Source organism: Lemur catta, chromosome 12 (assembly GCF_020740605.2).
Source record: "Lemur catta isolate mLemCat1 chromosome 12, mLemCat1.pri, whole genome shotgun sequence".
Lineage (NCBI taxonomy): Eukaryota > Metazoa > Chordata > Mammalia > Primates > Lemuridae > Lemur > Lemur catta.
In genome coordinates, this window is record NC_059139.1 from 89,082,536 (window position 1) to 89,092,119 (window position 9,584).

Below are 9,584 nucleotides of genomic sequence, written 5' to 3' on the forward strand. Positions count from 1 at the left end.
CTAGATAATTCACATTGAAATCCATGTGATCCTTTTTCTTTACCTGCTTCTGTATCACGATTATTCTATCTTTAGTTCTCTTCTCTTTCACTTGAGAAAAGTACTGGTTGGTCTGGCACACACCCCTGATGATTCTCAACCTACACCTTCAGCTCAGCACCTTACTTGAGGTGTCAGCCCATACAAGCACTGCCTAGGAAACACTACTTGGAAAACATTTCAACCATAATGTGTCCAGAACAATATAACATGACCCCTCCATGACCCACTAATCTTAATTCTCTGCCTTGGTTACTCATGCCATCGTAATCTCTCCTAGTCTCTTTGGACCGCTATAACAGAATGCCATAGTCTGGATGGCTTATCAACAACAGAAATTTACTTCTCACAATTCTGGAGGCTGGAAGTCTGAGATCAGAGTGCCAGCATGGTCAGGTTCTAGTGAGGGCCTCTTCCAATCGCTGTGTCCACGCATGGTGGAAAGAGGGAGAGAGCGCTCTCTGGGGTCGCCTTTCTAAGGGCACTAATCCCATTCATGAGGGCTTCACCCTCAGCACTTAGTTACCTCCCAAGACCCTGCCTCTCCTAATACTATCATATTGGGGGTTATGATTTCAGCATATGAATTTTGGGGCAATATAAACATTCAGTCAGTAACGTATTCTCAGTTTCCTAAGATGTTTAAAGGTCATTTTACATTTCTCACTTTCCCCTCTTCCATTTCAACATTTTGTCAGTCCTACCTCTTAACAATTTATTCTTCTTCTCTACTATCCCTGCCTTTGTCTTGCATTAGACCACTATCTTTTATTACCTGGATTTCTTATTTATCTTTCTTTTTTCTAGTCTTCCTTCCTCTCTCCCCAATCTATTAGCCACACTGACACAAAAGTAATTTTTCCAATGTATAAATTGATTGCATCATTCTCTTAAATCGTTTCAAGTCTTTCTCTTACCTTCAGGATAAACTCTACCATGGAAATATATCTTTCATGGTCTTTTTTTCCCACCACTTTCCTATACCGATGTTCCTTGACTGAAAATAGGGTTATGGTTATGTCTAGATAAATATATCATATGTTGAAAATGTATTTAATACACTTAATCTACAGAACATCATAGCTTAGCCTAGCCCATTTTAAATGTGCTCAGAGCACTTAGATTAGTCTGCAGTTGGGTAAAATCACCGCACACAAAGCCTACTTTGTGGCTGTGTGGCTGGCCGGGCCCCCAGCTCGTTGTTGCTGCCCAGGGTCAGGGGAGACTAGCACTGCGCATCGCGTGTCACTGCAAATTCAAAGTCCAGCTTCCACTAAACACGTGTCGCTTTTGCACCATCGTGAAGTCAACAAAGCACTAAGTCTACCCACCCTAAGTCGGGGACTGTCTGTGTATTTTGTGCTGCCGGCACGATGAAATCTGTGCAGACCCTTGAAAATCCTGTACACGTTCACTTCACGGCTCTGCCCATACTTTTCAGTTCGCCTGAAATACCTTGCACATTCCTCGCAGCTCAGCACTTCCTCCTGGTTGCCCAACGCTCCTCTCAGCTCTCTCTTATTTTCAGGAGCCCACCTTCGTCCCCTGAGCGAGCTAGGTGTCCCTTGTCTGTGCTGCTGTCACCGTCTGTGCCCCTCAGCCAGAGCTCTTACACCCGGTGCAGTCGCTTATCTGTGTCTTACTCGCCCGGCCAGGAGACCCTCTGAGAAGAAAACACGTGGTTCACGTCGTCCACCGCGCAAACCCCTCACCCAGCACACACGGGCGTCTCTGAACGTTGGTGACAATGACAGTGAGCTGGGCAGCTCCGCCCACGCCCTGGATCTGGGTCACCACCCCCAGCCCTTCACCGAGTCACCTTTTAATACGCTCTGTGTTTCCCTCCGTCCTTGCTTTTCCCATTTCCCTTTTTTTTTTACGCTTTTCAGATTTTTTAGCAGGTAATTTACTTCAATATATTCATTATGTAAATCTCTACCTCTTCTTTCTGTGCGTCCTGATTTTCATTTATATTTTTCACTGAACCCAGAGGTCACTGATTATAGGCACTTAGCTCTTCAAAACATTGGCGCGTCAGTAGCAAAGCGAGTTCTGCGTGGAGATTTCCATTCATCCCAAATACAGCGCATCACATCTCTCTCAAGAAGTTACCCACTAAATACCCTATCATATGTTAAATAGGTTTGATATATTGTCTTGGGAAACGATAGCATTGGTTTCTCATAACACATACAACTGAGGCCTAATATTCATATTTTATAATGTCAATTTCTTTTCCATCTACAGGTAATATCTAAATCTATAACAACTCTTTAGAAAGAAGAATGCTTTAGTGGTAGTCAGACCATTTTAAAAATGCTTCTTATATCACAAGGAAGGACAATTCTATCTTTTTATTTTCTTTTTCTTTAGTACTTAGACTTGCCTGAGCAAGACCTCAAAAAATGTAGTTACCAACTCATAACTGTTCCTCTCCATGGAAATCGTTAGTAAAAGGTGAAAGATTTATTCATTTTGAAGAGAAACCAGCACATGGGGACAATTCTAAATGAATATATACCACCAAACATAAAATTAACAGTTACAAATTTAATGTAAACATTTCAAAAAATGGGATACCACAGAAACCTCATTCTAATTGTCAATAGGACTATTTTTGTGTTTTCATGTTTGAAATAAAGGACATTGCTTGGGACATTGATAATAAAGTGATAACATTTACAAACCATGTGATTTCAAAGCCTTGTCTAAATTACAATCTCAAAATGTCACCCATCTTTCTTTGGAGTCAAAGTTAATTACAGTGTCTTTAAATTGATCAGACCTAATATACCAGGAGCATTTCCTAATATATTTTAAACACAGTATAGATACACCAATGATATGTTCAGCCAAACTGAATTTTGAGCTCAGTTGCCGTCAACCTATTTTTTTCCACATAAAACTGAGTTTCAGGATCATTCCTTCCACTAAGATTATAATTAAGAACAACTTTTCTTTTGAAATACTAAAATAGCATGCATTTTGTTTAAATGAATATGTTCTAAAAGCCAAGTGCCAATATTAAAAAGAATACACATTTTGTTCTTTATGTGACACCACGTTAATACCTGAAATTTACAGCTAATCAGTGCAAATTGTTACCATTTTCAAAATTATAAGTCTCACTGCCTATACACTTTTACATATTTACAGTGACTAAAATGGCATGTCTGATCTCAAAGCCCTGGCCTTTTTGCATAATCATAACAAAAAAGGTCCTTCATTATGACAAATAAAGAGGGGTGATTCTTGGTACTATTGAATAAATTACAGCTGTTCTTTGTGTGTGTGTGTGTGTGTGTGTGTGTGTGAATATATACACTTGTATATAACAGGGAGGACTGCAATAAAAATGACAATAAAATTGGAGAAAAGGTAAAATATTGTGTAAATACTACATATGTTACTTGTTTACCCAATGTTCCCCCCAAAATTTGGATGTTTGCTTTTACCTTGTATCCGCACAAAATTGCCCAATTTCACTAATTATTTGGACTATTTATAATTAGAAGAAATGTGCTACATGAGGCATAGCTTAAAATTTCTAGTATGGTCCAAACTGCTTTTAAAGGTGTTATGTCTACCCATTGCTCTAAATAGCCCTTCAAGGTACTTCATGAAGGTATTACCTATGTTTTATAATCTGAGAAAGCAGTGAATTAAAACAGACATTTTTTTTTGATCGAGCTCATATAGCTAGAGAGAATTCTGCAGCATAAGCTTAGTCAAACGTAACAGTCTTTTTGTGACTTCCACTAAAATAAATTAAAAGATCATAATTCCACACATTAAAAAGCTGAGTGGTTTATATAACCCTAAGAAACTTGATAGATACTATAGCTTCAAAATCTACTTTTTCCTGGAAGAGCTTGCCATAGAAGTATGACATACAAATAATTATTTTAAAAATATACCTTAACCTCTAAACTAAAAAAATGGGTAAAGAATATATATAAGCAATTAATAAAAAGAGAAACATAAATAGCCTATTATCATTAGAAAAATACTCAACTTCACAAAATAACCAAAGAAATGCAAATTTAAATAAAAGATCAAAGTGTTTTGAGGGAAACACACTTTCCTTTATTGGACTGATTGCATTTAAACTGATAAATTGCCTTATTGATAATTGATAAACTGCTTTAGTACAGGGCAATTTGACAATAATCTAAAGAAATTTATAAAAACATGTACTTCTTTTAATTCAGAAATTTAACTTAGAATTTATCCTAAGTAAACAATCATAGATGTATGCAAATACTTAGGTTCAAGTATGTCTTTAGCTTTGTTGTCAATGATGGCACAAAGAGAAGAAAAAGAAACAATCCATGAGTCCAAAAACAGGAGATTATTTATTAATTATTATTTATTAATATAGCATTACAGACATTAAAAATAATGTTGTAAGAGAATAAATTATGCCACTGAAAATATATGTGATATGTACTTAAGTAAAACAAAAACAAAAAGGATGAGCAAGAAGACAATTGTAATTATATGTATAACACAATCCCAGTTTGGAGGCAAAATAGTACTGTAGGTAAAACCCACCTCAGTTTGGAGCCAGACAAATGAATTCCAGATTTGGGCTGCACCATTTATTGGTTGTATAACTTTTAGGATGTTACTGTAACCTTTCTGAAATTCAGTTTCCTCCTCTATAAAATGAGATTAAGAAACTTCCAAATTTGCAGGGCTTTTATAAGATTTCAGTGAAATAATTCATGTATAGCTCTTAGTACAATATGTGACTATAGTAAGTATCCACTAAGTGTTAATCTTTGCCCTAATTCTTATATAACATGTGTATTTTGTGTCATATTATATATTAGCATATATAATATTCACACATTGTATTAAATGTATGTCTATGGCCATTCACTAAAATTTTTAAAGCGAGAGTTTCTCGGTGGTGGGATTGTGAACGGTTATTTTGTATATGCCTGGATTTTTCTTCAGTAAATAAAACATAACTTTTATAACAGGGAAAAATAAAACTTTATAGATGAGGTTAGGTTAGAAACCTCAGTAATAATATCCAAACACTGAAATTCCAGTGTCTTATTTCTCTTTTCTGCAAAGTCTCCGTAGGTCGGTGGCTCTCCAGGGAAGCACCTGCCAAACGGTGATGCCAGTCTCTTCACATCATAAAGAAGCAATTTCCAGAACATGAGCCTTCTAGATCTCCAGAGCTGGGGGAGGGAGCTGGAGGGCTCTCTGGGGCTTCCTCTGCCCGGAGGTGACACACGTCCCTTCCACTCCTAACCCATGAGTTGAACCAGTTATTTGGCCCTTCCCACATGCAACAGGCTGAAAAGTATGTGTGTGTTTGCAGTGGGGGAGGCACATGGATTTGCAATGAAGATTAAAGGCCTCTCCCACAAAAAGTGACAACTAAAAGAAAACTAAATTAATAGACTTTACTCCAATGAGATGTTTATTTCATAAGTCCACTTGGCCATTTTGATTTCTCTAATCTTTCTAAGAAAGTACAAGTTACCAAAGCTCCTTAACTTTTTCCCTAGACAGGCCTATAACAGCTACAATTGAAGAGCACTGAGTTAAACTGGCACCCAAGAGGGACTATTTTAGGATCTGCCTCCCACTAACTTGCAGTATGACTCCAAAATACAAGTCAATAAACATCTGTGGACTCAATTTCCTTATTTGCAAAATAAGTGAGTCGAATACTATATTTTCTCCTGTCCTATCCAGCTGGGAACATGCTGCCTCTTTAAATCACTGTGTCCCTGTCAGCTGACAGCTTTGCTTTTATTCTAACTTCAATTTATTTAAACATTCACATCTTTTCATTGGTAACATTAGTGTCATAAACCTAAATTAAATGTCATGTGATACTTATTTTTGCAATTTTCTCATGGAATTCTTGGTAAAATAAACACAAATAAATGTATTCACAGGGTGAATTATAATTCCATGCCAACTTAGCTCTTTTCAGCAAAGCAAGCCTTTTAAAGCATGTATGTAGTGGTGAACGGGGTGACATTTTATACTTTTTAGCAGTTGCTGTTGACAACTGCCCTCTGAAATAAGTATGGTTGCACTCAATCTAAAGACAAAGAGATGAAATGTACCCAAGTTAGTAAGTAATCAAAGTGGTTTTCAATCCAGAGCTTATGACATTTTTATACACAACCTTCCTGCAATAAAGCTGGGACCAAGAAGAAACGCCAATACTATTGTTTCACTTTGACAAAAACAAGAGAATTGGAAGCTCCCTTCAGTTACTGTGGGAAAAGCCGGGCCGTGTTACTGCAGCCCGTCTCTCACCCAGGAGAACCTAAGGAAACTGCTTTCTGGGAGTGACTGCAAAGGCAAATGGTAGCAATGCCCGCTACTCTCGTTTATTTTATTTTTAGGCGAATGAGTTCATTATCAAAACATGCAGCATTACATAACTGGAGGAGACTAGAACCTGCAGCCAGACTTTCCTGAGTCTGAATCCTGACTTCACCACTAGGTGACTGTGTGCCCTTGAACAAATCACTTAACGTTTCTAAAGCTCATTGTCCTCATTGGAAAGTATGAAAAATAATGTTTATTAATTCACTGTATGGGATGTTGATATCATACATTTTATGATCAAATAAATTTAAAAATGGATAAAACTGAAAATACAGCTTTAGATCCTTTGAGGGGCTCTGCAATATTGAGGACACCAGTGTTCCTGGCCTGATCGTCCACAGGACGGGATCGTTGAGAACTGGGTAAGGCTGATGGCTACCGCTGCAGTTATTCCTACTCTCCAGGCGGTGAGTGTGCTCTTCAGTTTCTAGAACTCATGGACCTGTCCTGGACCCTGCAGAAGAGTCTACTGTGCACTGGGCACATAGAAACTTTCACTGCAACCCTGGATAGGAAGTTTCACTGATGAGAACATTCAGGCTTAGACAGGTTAGGTAACTTTTCCAAGGTCATGCCCTGTCTCTGATGCTTAGAACTGCTGAATATCCTTGACATCAAGGTTACTGAGTCTGATTCTCTCAGCAATTGTGACACATTTCAGAGTTGGCAAAACAAAAGTCTAATCATACTCTTCTCCTTGGAGTCCCTAAGTAGGTCAAAGGCATCATCATCCCACAAGTTTCCAAGCTAGGAATGTCACTGCCATTATCCTTTGTCTCCCTCTGTCACCAAATCTTATCTGAAGCAAAAGCTTGATCACGCTGCCTAAAATACTTAAATGTATCTAAACACTTGTCGGAAGGAGTGTAGACAAATGGGCAGGAAGTTCATTCATCACACTCTCCTCCCTGTGACCTCAGAGATACTAGTTCTACGGGCACAGAAACTTTGTGGGGCACAGTGGAAGATGGCCACCTCAGCAAAGGGCAGCTGTAGTCTACCCTGCCTGTGTAGAAGCACTGTGGGGAAACCATATTCTGCTGCTACTGAGGGAACGCCAACAAGCTCCCATTTTCCATTTCTCTATTTCCTAGTCATGAGGCGACTCATCCTTTGGCAGCAGTTTACAGAGTCCTCCCTCATCCCGCATCTCCTCAGAGGTGACGTGAGCCACAGTCCACAAGTAAGAGTGGTAGGTGATGAGGTCAAGGTCACACAGCCAGTGGGGAGTGGCGGAGACAGAAGCACAGCCAGCTTAGGCTGCACCTCCGGGGCTCTTTTCTACGTGTTGACCATGTCACGGTTCCTCCTTGTTACTAGTCATGCAAGACAGTTGAAAGCACTGGGCACTAAGAAGGCATTAAAGGAAAATATAATGTTTCTTATATTTGTCTCTTACAAGGAAGGAAAGTCCACCAATGCTCACTCTAGATCAGTATTGAGGAGAAAAGAATTTAGCAAAAAGGATAATATAAAAAAGAGATCTCCAAAAAATGTACTTACAGCCGCCAATGTGCCATCTACAGAGTACAGACTGGGGATAATAACCAGCAGGAGACGAATCTGTCAGCAACTCAGAGAGAGCGGATCCTAGCCAGCTCTCACCCGAAGGCTTTGAGTGCCCAGAAGCAGCCCGGTGGAAGGAATTCAAGTGGAGAACTGAATCTAAACATCCAAGTTTAGGCCAGGGCCCTGGCTGGTGGAAGGGCTCTGTCTTTTGAGACCTCTCATCTAGAAATTTCATTAGCTCTGCAAGCTGCAGGCTAAATTCCCCTGTTAACTGACTGGGGCCTCAAGAACTGGTTTGCATTCACTTAGAGTGGCCAGTGGCAGTTAAGGGACTTGCGGAATTTGCCTCCTCATACCTTTTCTGAGACTTGGCATCTGCTCCTTCCTTCAACTGGGGCCCTGGCAAAGGGGTCATTGATTATGATGCCATTTGGGGGGGCTTGTGCCAGGCTTCTCTGTGGGAGGGACTTTGGGGTGACAATGACATGGGCAGTAGTTTGACTCTGGATCAATTCCTGATCCAGCTGCTTACTCTGTGCTATGTAATTTGCCATCAGGACAGAAAAATTTTCCAAGTTACTAACTGCTATATCTACTCCCTGCTAGAAGAGATGCCCAAAGGCAAAAAGGTCACTTTGCCCTCTCTGTCCCAGGAAGTTCCAGGCTTCTGGTCTCAGATGGTTGGAGGCTTTTGCGTTTCCTGCCCTAGACAAAAGTTGTTGGTACCTTTTATACATCCCTGTCCAGGTTCTTGTGCAAGAGGGAAATTTAGTTTCAGAGGGGGAGGAAATGAAGTCTGGGGTGAGAAGGGTGTTGTGTTGAAAGAGGGGGGTCACCCCAAGATAGCAGTGTGTCTGTGGTCTTGAGAAAGTGGTACGGGGACATGTTCCTTCACGCTGGAGTCCTGGGGGGCAGCAGGACTTCGCTGAGTGGCTCAGTGTGTTTGCTGAGGGAGCTGAACCTCAGCACCGCAGACCTGAGCTCCGCAGCAAAAGCCGCCAGTGCCCACCTGGCAGACCGACGCCAGGGAGCCGCCTGCCTTTGAACGGATCGAGTTGCCTTCTCCCGGAACACCCTAAGCTACAACCCTGACCGACTAACAGCCAGAGGATATTTTCTAAGTGTTCTTGACAGTGTTTCCATTGCAAAACAGAAAAAAGAGCTCCCACTAAAATGGCTTGTATTTAGTAACTTGCCATCATATTAAATGGAAGCTTAGAGGCAGATTCAATGGAATCTTTAAAAAATTAAGTAATGTGACAGTCCTTCCTCAGTGTTGTAGATGAACTTATGCTTTTATATTTATTACCCCATTTAAACTTTACAACTCTTTGAAATGAATACCGTTTATCCCTTTTTCAGAAGGAGAAACTGAGGCACAAAGGAGCTAATATATATTTGGTGGGCTAGCATAGAAGAAACCATGGAAAGAAAAGCCCTTGTAACATGGGGAAGGATTCAGATGAAGGTGACAGAAGACACAGTTCAGAAGTGTCATTTCAGGTCCAGCCACACTGTAGGCCATGTTACCAGGAGCCGGTCTACGTTCTAGAGTCTGGCATCTCACCTCTCATCTCAACCTCTACTCCTTCTAATTTATACCCTTCCGATGCCAGTTCTTCAGAACCTCAGTCCTGTCTACTAGCAACCTCTGGTTTTCCTCCTCC

The 9,584-nt window shown here is 40.3% G+C and overlaps 1 non-coding gene across 1 annotated transcript; it reads right to left on the reverse strand.

Annotated features, from left to right (window-relative positions):
- Positions 1-2,418: 2,418 nt before the first annotated feature.
- Positions 2,419-2,534, reverse strand: LOC123648675. Its single transcript, XR_006738703.1, has one exon. It is a non-coding gene; the product is annotated as a U5 spliceosomal RNA (small nuclear RNA).
- Positions 2,535-9,584: the final 7,050 nt, after the last annotated feature.